This window comes from Lactuca saligna, chromosome 9 (assembly GCF_052625555.1).
Source record: "Lactuca saligna cultivar CGN05327 chromosome 9, ASM5262555v1, whole genome shotgun sequence".
Classification (NCBI taxonomy): Eukaryota; Viridiplantae; Streptophyta; class Magnoliopsida; order Asterales; family Asteraceae; genus Lactuca; species Lactuca saligna.
This window is the reverse complement of record NC_136425.1, coordinates 163,439,008-163,453,624: the sequence shown is the minus strand read 5'-3', so window position 1 is coordinate 163,453,624 and position 14,617 is coordinate 163,439,008. Positions and strand designations below refer to the sequence as shown.

Sequence of the window (14,617 nt, the reverse complement as noted above, 5' to 3'; positions counted from 1 at the left end):
TACTATACTTTGCTACCGGCTCTCATTCGTCAAATGTTGTCGAATCTCAATCGTCATCAAATCATCGGCCTTACATCGTAACAACATCCATACCATGACCAATGCTAAAATTGATGACTGCCTCATGAATACATAGTCATATATAGTCAAGATCCTGATAAACAGTCAAATAGATGATCCCACCTAAAAACGATAAATCAAACAAAAACCATGTAATAAGGCTTTGGACCAAGAGTGTAACACCCGTTTCCGAGAATGGATCATTTGATGATATAAAGGAGTCAAAGGCAATTTTTTGAAGAAAACCATATACCATGATGTTGAATGCCAAGTGAAGAACGTGTAATTCTAATGAACACCACAACGTGACATGAAGGGTGTCATAATATGGTGAACGCTTCAACCAAAGCCCATGATTTTTTGGGTTTCCTTCGTATTTAAGGGGCTTAAATTTAGGGTTGGCCGTTATTTTCAGACTCCATCCTCCTTAAATGAAACCCTAGCCTCTCATATTTCCTTTTTGCTCTTTGATGGTGTTTTGATTACTTGAAGGTTGAAGGAAAACTTTGTTGAGCAAATGATCACCTAACAAGCTTGTATATATCTTTTTGTGCATGTTCTATACCCTTGTAAGCCTCCAAATTCTCATCTTTTTGGCTCATCCTTTGTAGATCTAGATTTGAAGTCTTTTTCATTATGGAATGTTATTATGAATGGTTGGTTTAATAAATTTAGAAACTTTATCACTCCTAGAGGTCCATTGGTCATCATATGTTCCAGATCTAGACTCTCTTGTTGTTTAGTGCAATGCATGAATTTTTGACTCCATTTCCTACACCTTTTTACCAAATCTTAGGAGAGACTTGAATTAGACATGTATGCCCAAAAAGTAAGGATTTTTATGGTTCTTTAGAACGAAAGGAAGCTTTCTGCAAAGTTAGAGCAAAGCACTTAAATGATTAAGTCCTTAATGTAAAAATATGGCTTCTAACAGTCGCCACAACGTGACCAAGGAATTATCACGACATGGAAAAGCCCAACATCACAATTGTTTCTTCTTAACATTCCACGACATGGCCAAGGAGGGCTCATGACATGGCATTGAATTTGTGGACCTTTTACCATTGACTTTTGACTAGTTTGACTTAGGGTCAAACTTGGAGGATTTGGGTTGTTGATTGAGGATTTATCTGTCTTGATATTATTTGGTTCGAGAGATTGATAACTACAAAGAGCAAGAGTGTTGTTGTGCTTCTCCGGTTTTGGTATTCAGGGGAATTTCTCATTATGCCACATATCCCATTATATATCATTTACATGGTAGGATAGATGTATTGTTAGAATGCCAGTATGCTACTTGTATAGGATAAGTTCCGGTTATGCCCTACAGTTTAGAACACTTGTTGCTTTGGTATGCTAGACTGATAGATTCTTGCATGTGGATCGTATGATTCTATTAGGAGTTAGATTTGGTTAGGATAATAAGGATAGGCCAGTTATCAAGATTATGTGTGAGTGGCCAGCGAAGGGATTGATTGAGAATTGGTCATTGATAGGGTAACAAGGGAACGCTAGTTGTCAAGGGTATGCAATATACTAGTATATGTTATGTGTCTATGTTACCAAATTCTATGGTAGTGATAGTTTGGGTTCTATGTAGTCTAATTTGGATAGCCTGACAACTCTTGGTTTGATCCCTTATTACGACGTTCTTGTCTGATTGTTCGCTCTTGGGTAGATCATTTGTTCGACTGTCTATCTGACCTCTGACTACATATGACTATATGGATAGTATGGAAGACCAAGATATGGCTTTTGGAAGTGGAGTCTAAGCAGAACCTGTTTACTCCCTTAGGCAGGGCCCATTATGTATGGTTGGACATGGCCCATTATGTATGGTTGGGCAGGACCGTTATGTGAGTTGGGCTGAGCCAACGAACTCTTAGGTTAGACCTATTGCGTATGATGCATGTATGTGGATAGGAGGGAGGTAGTTTTGTTTTTCTATTTTTTTCCAGTATTTAATAGATACCAATTTAAAAGATATGTAAAAATTGTAATAGCAAATAAGAAAGGAAACAAAAGTCTTTTAATATAGTCAAAGGACCAACAAGTCAAAAAGTGAAACCATTAGAACCAAGCAATTAATGTTTTTCAATGTTATTCTCAATGTCTTAAATCACATAAACAATCAGAAGTATAGAAGTCTAAAATCAATAGTATAAATTTTTTTCACTTTTTTTTATTTTTTGTTGCTATGATGTTTCCTAAAACATTATACTCGATTAGAGTTATTTATAGGATGTTACTAATAAGACACCCCTTAGACACCTCATTGACCTCTTTATAAAAAGTCAGTCTATAATTAACTATTTATAATCAGCTTTTTCGGAAAACCATACAATTTCAACCAATAAAAATATTTTAAAATTAAATTAAGGTGTGTATATGGTAAATTGGGGTGTCTTTTTAGCCAATCCCTATTTATATCTAGTTTACTTGTATGTGAACTTTGTTGAGTTTTCTAAGAGACCTTTTGATATTATGACCAGGGTTAATTAAATATGTATCATGAAACCATTATGTTATCAACCAAATCATAAATGTTGGTAACTAATGTGTTTGGTAGCCAACATATTTTGTTGCTAATATTATATCATTTAAATAATCATGGTAGGGTAGTTGGATAAAACTTTCAATTCCCATACCAACAAATTATATATATATATATATATATATATATATATATATATATATATATATATATATATGTGAGTGTGTGTGTGTGTGTGTGTGTTTAAAATTTTAGCATCTTTGGTGTTTAAGATTTTAAGATTTTGATATTAGCATTGACCGTATTAGTAAACTTTAATTTCTAAATTTATGTTGTCGTGTTCAATTTTCTTCTATTGTTTTAACTTATAAACTCATGGTAAAAATTAATAAAATTCTTCTGGATCGAATTTTGAATCTCAACCATTACAAAACTAGCATTCACAAAACTACCATTTCAAGTTTTATAATGTTCAAGAACATAAAAACCATTATTCATAAACCCCCCCCCCCCCCCCCTATAGGTTTGTATACATATACTAACTAACGAAACTTATTAGTAGCTAAAAGAACTTAGTACTAACTATACTTGGTACGGTAGTGATAGTAACAATTGTACAAACTATAATTTGTATTATATGTGGTTTAGGAAAATAGTGACCAATGACCTCTAATTATCAGACTCTTGCATAGTATCACTTCTCATGTTTTATCCTTTGATCTTGGTTAATAAATATGGTATTTTTTTTTCAATTTTGCAACCCTTTTAATATATACATAATTTATTGTAAAGTCAAGACATAATACGTTCTTGAATAACTAGAACTAGTCAACTGTTAAACTTTTCTACTATGTGCTCGACACATAACCTTTTGTGTACCAAAAGCTTAAGAAATAAAAGGGATAATGACTTATGAGGGTAACTACCTTTTATCCGTGTTCACATATTGACAACTTCTTCTTTTTGTACATAATAAAGCAACTAACTTGTTTTAACTGTTTAAATTATACTAATATTACCGGCTAATACATGTTTTAACCGGTAACTCAAAGGGAAAATGACTACGGAGGGTAACTACCTCTTATCCATGTTCACATATTGGCAACTTCTTATTTTTTGTACATAAGAAAGAAACTAACTTGTTTTAACTGTGTAACATCCCAAAAATCATGACCAAAAATTTCGTTTTTAATTTAATACTAAAACCATAATTGTCAAACAATTAATTTAATACTCCAGCATCGGGCCTCGCCCGACATCAAGCCCCGTCTGGCATCGAGCCCCGCTCGGTATACAAATTTATCTCTCTTAGGCCCCACCTGTCTCCAGGCCCCGCCCGCTAAACACATTCAATCATCTAACATGCTAACACATAAAGAAACATACTCTACTGTATCTCTGTCCTAAGAAACATACTCTGCTAATAATGAGATACAAAACTTCGTCCGTATTCAGCTAGTTCCAGCCAGGGCTTCAGCAGTGCAAGGTGAGTCTCCTCACTGTGTGAATGGGTCTAAGGCCATAATGCCAGCCCATGTAGTCTATGAGTAGGAAGACTCGAGGGTTAGCCATAGACATTGTTTGCTAGTATGTTATTCTAGACCAAGGTCTGATGTCGGGCGGGTGCCTGAGGAATGTTTTCATGTTAGATTATACTTGTTGTATGTGTGATACTTGTATGTGCTTGGTAAAGAGGTGAGTGTGGGTGAGCTCCCGTATCTCATCACTAGCTGAGTACGAACGATGTTCTGTATCTCATTATTACCAGAGTATGTTTCTTAGGATAGGGATACAGTAGAGTATGTTTCTTTATGTGTTAGCATGTTAGATGATTGTATGTGTTTAGCGGATGGGCCCCGGAGACAGGCGAGGCCTAAGAGAGACATATCTGTATACCGAGCGGGGCTCGATGCCAGGCCGGGCTTGATGTCGGGCGGGGCCCGATGCCGAAGTATTAAATTAATGGTTTGACAATTATGGTTTTAGTATTAAATTAAAAATAAATTTTTTGGTTATGATTTTTGGGATATTACACAGTTAAAACAAGTTAGTTGTTTTCTTATGTACAAAAAATAAGAAGTTGTCAATATGTGAACACGGATAAGAGGTAGTTACCCTCCTAAGTCATTTTCCCTTTGAGTTACTGGTTAAAACATATATTAGCCGATAATATTGGTGTAATTTAAACAGTTAAAACAAGTTAGTTGCTTTATTATGTACAAAAAAGAAGAAGTTGCTAATATGTGAACACGGATAAAAGGTAGTTACCCTCTTAAATCATTTTCCCGAAATAAAATGGTTGGAAATAACTCAATAAGTGTTAGGTGTTGAAATAGATCAGGGACTACTTTTATAATTCAGCGTTAATTGAGCAGATTTGATGAGACCCTCAAGAATCAAGATCATAAAAACGTCAACGGGTGGAAATACACTTATCTTCCTCCAGAAAAAATGGTAGCAACAGTGGGTAAAGTTGTGATCGCAATTTTTGTAACTGTGATAGTGAGGTGGGGATGGAAATTACTAAAATGGGCATGGTTGAAGCCAAAGAAGCTTGAGAAGAGGTTGAGAGAACAAGGTTATAAAGGTAATTCATACAAGCTCTTGACAGGTGACATCATAGAGCTTGCAACAGTGGTCAAGGAAGCTAGATCAAAGGCTAAGGCAATCTCTCATGATATCGGTTCACATGTTATGCCCTTCGAGCATCATATCTTCAACAAATATGGTACTTTTTTCTTCTCTACTAATAGTTTTATAGAAATGACCATGTTTATCCAAAATTTCAACCAATCAAACTTCACTAGAAAGAAAAAGCAATTAAATTAGAAAAAGGTAATTCACTAAAAAAATAATAAATAAATAAAATATTAGGAAATTCGTAGTGAAGTGATTCGGCCATATATGGCTCGGTTAGATTGGGCTTCTCTCTTTCATTTTTATAGATTGATGGATTGATGTCATAATTGTCATTACGTTTAACATGACAACAAGTTAGCTTTGAAAATATATTAATTTAATGATATTTTCTGAGGAAAACAAATAACTTGTTAACTATTTATTTGTAGTATTTTTCTTATAACAATATTGTTTAAAAAGACAAATAATTTATTATTCATTTCTCCCTCAACCCATGTTTTCATTTATTTTTATAAATTTATTTGATAGATGCCCTGAAAACATAATTAAGCAGAATCGGGATTTTTTTCTAAGAATGAAAAGAAAATTTTACTATAACTTTAAAAATAAAAAAATAATCAAACTTTATGTTGTTTTCCCATGAAACAATATTTTAGTAATCTTAAAATAGTAAAAGTTCATTACAAATAATAATAATATGTTTTATGAAGAGGTTTAGCTTGTTTGGATCAAATCGGATCGCTAGAAAACTAACTAACAAGAATTTGGTTGGCTATTTATTTAATGTAAAGATCTTTTTTGATAAAATATTTGTTTACAACTAAGTCTTTTATATCTTTAAATTAGTTACTTATGCTGTTTGTTGTCTGTATATCAAGTAAAAAAAATCGTATATATGGTTTAGGCCGACCCCAAGAGTTTTTGTCAGAGATCCACATCTAATCGAAGAGATATTATCAAGACCCAACGAGTTTCAAAGGCCACAACAAGATAGCATTGTGGGTGGACTTGTAATCTCAGATGGTGACAAATGGGTCAAACATCGTCAAATAATCAATCCAGCTTTTCATCTCGAAAGTACTAAGGTATGTTTGTTGTGTTTACTTTTTACTATTGATTAGTTTTTATCTTTAAATTAATATTTTTGCTTGATTTGTTTGTACTTTGTAGAGTATGTTCCCATCAATTCGTTTGAGTTGTAATGAAATGATTAGAAAATGGGAATTGCTTAGCCATTGGAAATGGTGTTGTTGATGTTGATGTGTGGCCGTATATTAATAACTTAAACTAGAGGAAATGATGCCATTGAAACCGTACTCCTTTCGTTGTCACGTAAGCACCACGTCATTTTTACCATAAAAATACGGTTTCTTGCCACACACAAGGAGTGGTGTCACACTTTATTTAAAAAATAAAAAATTAAATAAAAATTTTAATTTCTCCCCGCCCAATTACAAAACAGTCAAATTATCTACACTCAATCACAAGCCACGGCTATTTTTTGCCGCACTGTAGTTTGAACCGTACCAAACCGCACACAAACCGCACACAGGGGGCGGTGTTCGCTGCTTATGTGGCGAAAACGTACTCCTTGGAACCGCACCACACCTTCCAGCCTTAGCTGGTAATGTAATTTCACGAGCAGCGTTCAATAACACTTCTAACGGTTCTGAAGAAGGACAAAAAAATATTTAAAATACAAAAGGAACAAATGGATTTTGGTGATGCAATTGTTGCTCATTCTCTATCTTCCCGGATCAGGGTAATAATTATTCCAATTTAAATGGGTGTTTGGGTCGGATAATAATTTCCAAAAAAATAAAATATGCCGAAAGCAATAGAATATAAAAATGTTAATTTTTCGATTGTTGGAAAATAAAATTAAAAAAGGTTAATTATAAGAGATTTTTTAATAAATTTGATGACTGAAAATTTTTGAAATATAATATATATAAAAAATAATGAACTTGTTGAAAAGTAATCATGAAGATGCTATAAGATTACAAGGTGGTTGGAAATGCAAACAAGAATGAATATTGACGGATACTACAAAACTTATCAATTCTCATCTATATAAGAATTCATGTCTTCGACCTCAATAAAACCCGACGAGTTCAGAGTTGGAAATCCCCACTGTGGCTATGGGAAACCCGATGGCCTTCTTTGTATTGATAGAAGCATATAAATTCTCGTTAATAAATGAAGTTTTTTTTTGCCACATGTCAATCTCTCATGAGTTTTGATACTTATCATTTTGTGGTATTTTTGAAATAAATATTATCCACTTGTCAATTTTTGGTTTGTTTTAATTTTTAAAATTAAAATCATATATTTATATATGTAAAGTATTAAATATCATATATATGATAATAAATTGTAATAAATACATTTCTTTATTTCTTATTTTAAAGTTTTACATTAAAAAATATCAAAATAAATATTTTTCGTTTACACTTAAATGTTTAATATTTTTTAAAATCAACTCATGTAATACACGGGGCTCACACTTAGTGTTTTATAAAAGGTTGTCATTAATTTTACTGAATAAACTAGTTAAATTGCCTTTAAATTCTCAATAAACTCAATTTATTATTTAAAATGGCAACAAAATTAAGATCTATGTATTTTGATATAAGGTCATTTGAATATTTAATTTTTATCCAAATTTTAAATTATTTTATAAATTCGTTTTGGATTTTTTTAATTGTCTAAAAACTATTATATTTTACAATTTTTAAAAACTTTTTGACAAACATTTCATAGAGCTTTTTATATAAAAAAAAAATTTACATTTTTTAAAAATGTTTCAACTTCTTTTAATTTTTCTACAATCTTTTTAAGCTTTTTAATAACATTTAAAATCACAGTTTAAAAAAAATTGCAATCTTTTTTCCAACATTTAAACTTTTTTACAAGCCTTCTTAAACTCTTTTTACAACATACATTTTTCAAAACATTTTTCGTACGTTTTAACGTTTTTAATGAAGTTCCAAACCATTTAAACTTTCTACTTATATTTTTCAATATACTTATGTTGTAAAAAGGTTTAAAAAATATTGTAAGTTAGTTTTAAAAAGTTAGTAAAAAAGTATACAAAAAAAACTTTGTAAAAATGTTTAAAAATGATGTAAAATAAGTTTTAAAATATTTAAAAAAGTCTTGTAAAGAAGTAATAAAAAAATTGTAATTTTCTTTTAAAAAGGTGTGAAATAATTTGTAAAAAACTTTGTAAAAATAGTTTTAAAAGGTTGTAAAAAGTCTACAAAAAGTTTGTGTAAAAGTCTTAAAAATATTAAATAATATGATAAAATGAATTGAAAAAATATTTGATTAGGCCGATATGTAAATCAATTTTGGAACAAATTCATAACAAAAGTTTAAAACTTAGTCGGCCAAATCGTAAATAAAAAAATGACTAAATAAATAAAGGACTCGATCAGTAAACATGTCAAAATATATGTTTATTACCTTTTTACACAATAAATTGAGTTTGTTATCATTTGAATAATTTATTTAATAAAAACAGCAATAACCATTTTATAAAAGATATTAAATATTTAAAATATGTTTTTGTTGTTTAATGAAAAAAAAAACAAGTAGATTTAAATTGATCCTTGATGTAGATTCCATTTAATTTGAGCTAGCAACTAACCACATCATATAATGGAATATCTGATTCCAATTCTATACAATCCATTATCCAAAATTGGATTTTTTTTTTTTTAATCTTTATGTTAAATGGTTAGTGTCATATGTAGGTTTATACCTACAAGAGCAAACAAGAAGTTTAATGAAAACCGCAACCAGCCTCAAGCTATAGCAAGGGAAATAGTCAACAAGAGAATGAAAGCAATCAAGTTGGGAGAAAGTAGCTCTCAATACTTACTTTGATTTTTGTTGGAATCAAATTCCAAAGAAATCAATGAACAAGGAATCGGAATGAGTATGGAAGATGTAATCGAAGAATGCAAACTATTTTACTTTGCTGGATCCGAAACAACCTCAAGTTTGATTATATGGACCATGTTTTGTTTTAGTTTGCAGCAAGAATGGCAAATGCAAGCCAGACAAGAGATTTTGCAAGTTTTTGGTACTAAAGAACTACATTTCGATGGTCTAAAGCATCTCAAAATTATGAACATGATATTAAACGAGGTTATTAGGTTATACCCACCAGCAACCATGGTTGTACAAGCTACCTCAAAGGACACAACACTAGGGGACATGATGATACCATCAGGTGTTCACATAATCATACCTATAATGCATGTCCATCATGACAATGAAATATGGGGAGAAGATGCAAAAGATTTCAAACCTGAAAGATTCTCAGAAGGAGTGGAGGATTGATTTCTTATTTGTCCTTTGGTGGTGGTCCTCGGATTTGCATAGGACAAAACTTTGCCATGATAGAAGCAAAAGTAGCCATCGGGAAGATTCTGCAACGATTATTCTTTGAACTTTCTTCATCTTACAAATATTCTCCATTTTTTGTGTTCAGTCTTCCTCCCCAGTTTGGTGCTCATTTAATTTTACGTAGTAGTATATAATATTCAACATTATATAAGTCGTAAGTTATGAAATTTAGGTTTACAATTTGCAATCAGTTATAATGTAATGATTTTCTACAATTGGAAATCACACTTAAACGTGCCATTATTTGGTTTTCACCTTTTCTGGCAGCTAGGTTTAGTGGTTGTTGCAGATATGCTGGTAAAACCCTAGCTAGCGGAATTAGCTTATCTAAGGACTATTGGTGATGTTGACGTGGCATTATGAGTGGTCAAGTATTGAGGTTTCCCCAAGTAGTTATAAAGGAAGATAAGTGTGCTTTTGAATTTCTTCTTCCTGTTAGCATGGTGGTGAATATGAGGCCATGGGAAATAAGGTCAATTTCTCAATAGCTTTCTTATAATAAACATTGTATGATCATCCGTATTGTCATAGATTATAGCTTTGATTTTGACATCACATTTAGATTATATAATTGATCACTACAAAATAGCAAAGAACGGAAGGGTCTTAGAGGAGGAGGAGGAAGGTGATAGTCGTGAAGCTTGGACACAAGAAAAATCATAGTGATATGGATGCTATTGTGGCGATGTTGGTGATGGATATAAAAATTTTGGCATAAAAAATTTAAGTAAATTACTGAAATAGTCCCTATGGTTAGGTTAAAATTGCACGTCTGGTCTCTAACTTTTCTTTTGCATTCGGATCGTCCCTGTGGTTTGATTTTGTTGCATTTTTCATCCATGTGGTTTGATTTTGTTGTGTTTTTCGTCGCTTACATACATAAAGTTAGGGACCAAACATGTAATTTTGACCAAACCACAGGGACGAAAACTGCAACAAAATCAAACCACATGGATGATCCGAGTGTAAAATAAAAGTTAGAGACCAAGTATGCAATTTTAGCCAAAACACAGGGACGATTTCAGTAATTTACTCAAGTTTTATATTGTGAAATGTCTAATAATATTCTTTCTTGAGATTGAGGGTTCAAGTACTATTGGAACATAAATATATATTCATGATAGATTTGTTGTTAAAAATTTTCCTATTTTCCAAAATACGTATCATTATCTTTTTTTTTTTAAATCGCTAAATACCAAAAGGTTATTTCTTAATTTTCATCCTAGTTATATTTGTTAATGTAAAATTGAAATTGAGCCTATTTTTAATAACTGAATTATAAAGTATTTCATTGTGTCTTGCTTATAATCAATACAAGATCTTTCATAAGTAGGGGCGGAACACGATACATATAAATAGAGGGGCCAAAACAAAGATATATCCATAATTTTCTTTTTTTTTTTATAGACTAAACTGCAAAATTGGTCCTTGTGGTTTCGCAAAAAATGTGGATAAGGTCCAAAAAGTTTCCAACTTGCATGGAAGGTCCAAAATCAAAAATTTTCCGTGGATTTGGTCCCTGATAGATTTGAAAAGACTACTTTACCCTTATCCTTCATTTTTTACATTGATTTATTTATTTTAATAATTAATTAATTATAAAAAAAACAGAAAATGAAATTTCACCCACTCATCTCCACCGTACCCCACCTTCTCCCTCCCTCTCTTTTTGACTCTCTTTCCCATCTTCTTCTTCATCAATCTTCTAAAAATCAAAACGCATACACACATATGAACAAAAAACCCAGTTAAACAAAAAACCCATTTGATCCTAGATAAATGGCTTGGATCTGTGTTAGCAACCTTCATCCTCTTCATCCTGTCTTCTTTAACCTGGAACGAGATGGGTTTTTAATCTGAAGAAGGAGATGTTTTTCAAATTTAATCTTCATCATTCATATATGAGTTTCAAAGATATTGGATGTTGCCTCCAAGAACTAGTAATGGATTTTTTGGGTTGTTCATCCATTTTTCAAGTTTGTGTTGAGCAAATTAGAGCCTTAATAATATGTCAAGGATGGACAAAGGGAATTGAATAAAATACATCGATCCTCGTATTGCAAAAATTGTATCGCATCAGGAATAACGGAGGTTCGAGAACCCTTCTACGACCGTCCTTCCTCGATATCGATCCAATATGAGAGGATGGGCATAGACTTGTTTCAGTATCTCATCCGACACAACTGGGGAGAGTATTCTTCTTGGCTCGATTCCTCAGTCCCGCCATTTGCAGTTAGGTATTGAGATGATAGAGGGTGAAGATGGTGATATGGGCATATTAGCGAATAGTGATGAAGATGGTTGATGTGTAGATCTGGTAGCTTGGAGAAGAAGATGGTAACTGTGATGTAGGTCTAGTGTGAACTCAATGGTGATGTGGGGAAGATGGAACCCAGTTACAAAGCACCAATATCGATTTAATCAATTATCCCCTTCTCTTTAATCATTTATGTTTAGATGGATATGTTGGAATGGAGGTAAAGGGATAAATGATTTGATGTGTTAGCTCATAGTAATCATAGAAGGTGTAAGGTTTCTTTGATTTGAGGAACATAGGATGAAAGCAAGAACGCGATCAGAGAGAGAGAGAGAGAGAGAGAGAGATAGAGACAGAGAGAGAGAGTGTGTGTGTGTGTGTGTGAGAGAGAGAGAGAGAGAGAGAGAGATTGAGAAAGAGAGAGGGGGTACGGGAGGGTGTCTGATGGATGGAGGGGTGGGTGGGGTGTCTAATTTTTTTTTATTATTATTAGATTTCAAACTAAAAAGAATAAAAATGGAAAAAAATGGAAAAAAGAAATTAAAAGGGTAAAACAGTCTTTTCAACTTTTTCAGGGACCAAAACCACAAAAAAATTTGATTTTGGACCAACGGTGCAAGTTGAAAAGATTTTGGATTCCATCCATATTTTTTTGCTAACCACAGGTACCAAATTTGCAGTTTAGTCTTTTTCAAATGAAGGCAAAATATTAAAAATGTATATATCCTATATAATAAATAGCTCACTATAAAATGAATATATCATAAAATAGTTCTTTTTTGCTTATTTGTTTGTTTCAAAATTGTATTGGAATAGCAAACATATACATGTCTTATTTATATAGTCAAAAGCAATAAAAACGAGTATTCTCCTATAAATATAAAAACAAACATTAGGTTACAATTAAATAAAGATTACATACTTTATGAAAGTTTTGATTGAAAAACTATTTAAAATAAACGTAGAAGATAACATTCAATATACAATTGACGACACTTTGAAAGAGAAAAGGGCAAAGTAAACTAGATCTCAATTAAAAAACAGTTTAGGGATTTATGTGGCAGGTTCCAGAGCATTTGTAGAAAAAACTTCTGATACAACTAAATAGAAAATTAAAACCAAGAGTAACCAATTGAAAACAAATGAGAGGACAAAATAAAAATATTTAAGAAAACTAAAACTCAAAAAAGTAGTACCTTGATTAGAGTAATCTCGTAACTCGGAAACACATATTAACCATTCAAAAGTCTGTCATAGACTCATAGTGAATTATTTATCAGAGTACAATTTCCAAAATCATAAATTTGCAGAAAAACATGGGTGGATGCGTTGTGATCAAACCGGACCCTTCCCTTTCGAACCGAAGGTACGTAAAAACATAAAGATAATAGTAAGCACATAGCTTAGTGAGTTTCCTCAAAATACCCCTAACATACATATAAACTGTTGGATTAGGTGTCTAAGCCAATAACTGAATTAGTATATATTTCAATTATTACTAAAGTCCTTTTAGGTTTCCCTCAAACCTAGTAATTAAATAGGATTGTAACATTCATAAAATTTCAAGGAAATTGAAACTTTTTCAAACCAACCAAAATAATAATTATTTACATTGTAGTTTCTAAAACATATTCATCATCAAAGTTATTCCCTAAATCCTAAAAACATAACATGAAAAGGTGCACGATCAAGCCTTTGCCTTCCCACGATCATCTAAGGTACCTGAAACATAACACAAAACTGTAAGCCTAACTCTTAGTGAGTTTCCCCAAAATATCACCACAATACATAATCATAGATATCAACAGAAACAACATGCATACAGAACCTACAGTATGTCTGGACCATCACACCGGGCCTTCAGCCTGTCTGGCCTGTTCTACGGGCCTTCAGCCTGACTGGTCCGCCACACAGGCCTTCAGTCTATCTGGGCTACCCTGGGTCTATTGTTCTTCTACACACAATAGGATCACCTCAACCCAAACATCCTCACACATCCACATATTGTTGGATTACTATCTAAGCTCCTAACTATATTTGGTATGTACTTGACCCGGTTGTGCATGGTCCTTTTGGGTTGCCTTCCCCAAAGCAACTTGACATGATGATTTATAGAGAAAGAGAGGTTATTATGGTTTATTAATATATTATATGAATAATATATTAAAGGAGAAATCATATGGTTTAATTAATATTAGACAAGAATTAATTCTATTGCTAAAAGATATTAATTAAATAAAGAGGACTAGAACTGTCAATTGTGTGATAGTTGGTTTTGGGATATGGATCTTCCTGGACATAAGGGGGACAAAATTAGGAGTGGAAGCCCACTCTAATTTCAGCCATAGAGGCCTTATTCCAGAAGGTTCCTAAGCTGCTTAGGGCCTAAGTCATCCAATTAGGATTTTGACTGAAACCCTAGATGCTCAGCTATATAAGGAACCCCAGGGCTTTAGTTTCGGCTAGACAAAGAAACCATAAGGTTACTATAGCTAAAATCTAGCCTTTCTCCTTCTCTCTTCTAGATCATCCTCTTGCTTTTGGTGTTTGTAAGCCATTAGAGGTGTTACACTTGTGACACTAAGCTTCTTGAAGATCAAGGATTCCTACAACTATTGAAAGGTATTATCTAAGCTTTTTTTTTGTTATGATTTCGATTTCAATATATGCTAGATTAGGGTTTTCAAGTCTTTGATGAATTTCATGTACAATAAAGAAACTTAGATCAAAGCTTTAGGGTTTTGCAGGAG

At 32.5% G+C, this 14,617-nt stretch overlaps 1 pseudogene; it reads left to right on the top strand.

The window, feature by feature from the left end:
• Nucleotides 1–4,959: 4,959 nt before the first annotated feature.
• Nucleotides 4,960–9,744, top strand: LOC145016899 (cytochrome P450 CYP72A219-like; annotated as a pseudogene).
• The last annotated feature ends 4,873 nt before the right edge of the window (nt 9,745–14,617 follow it).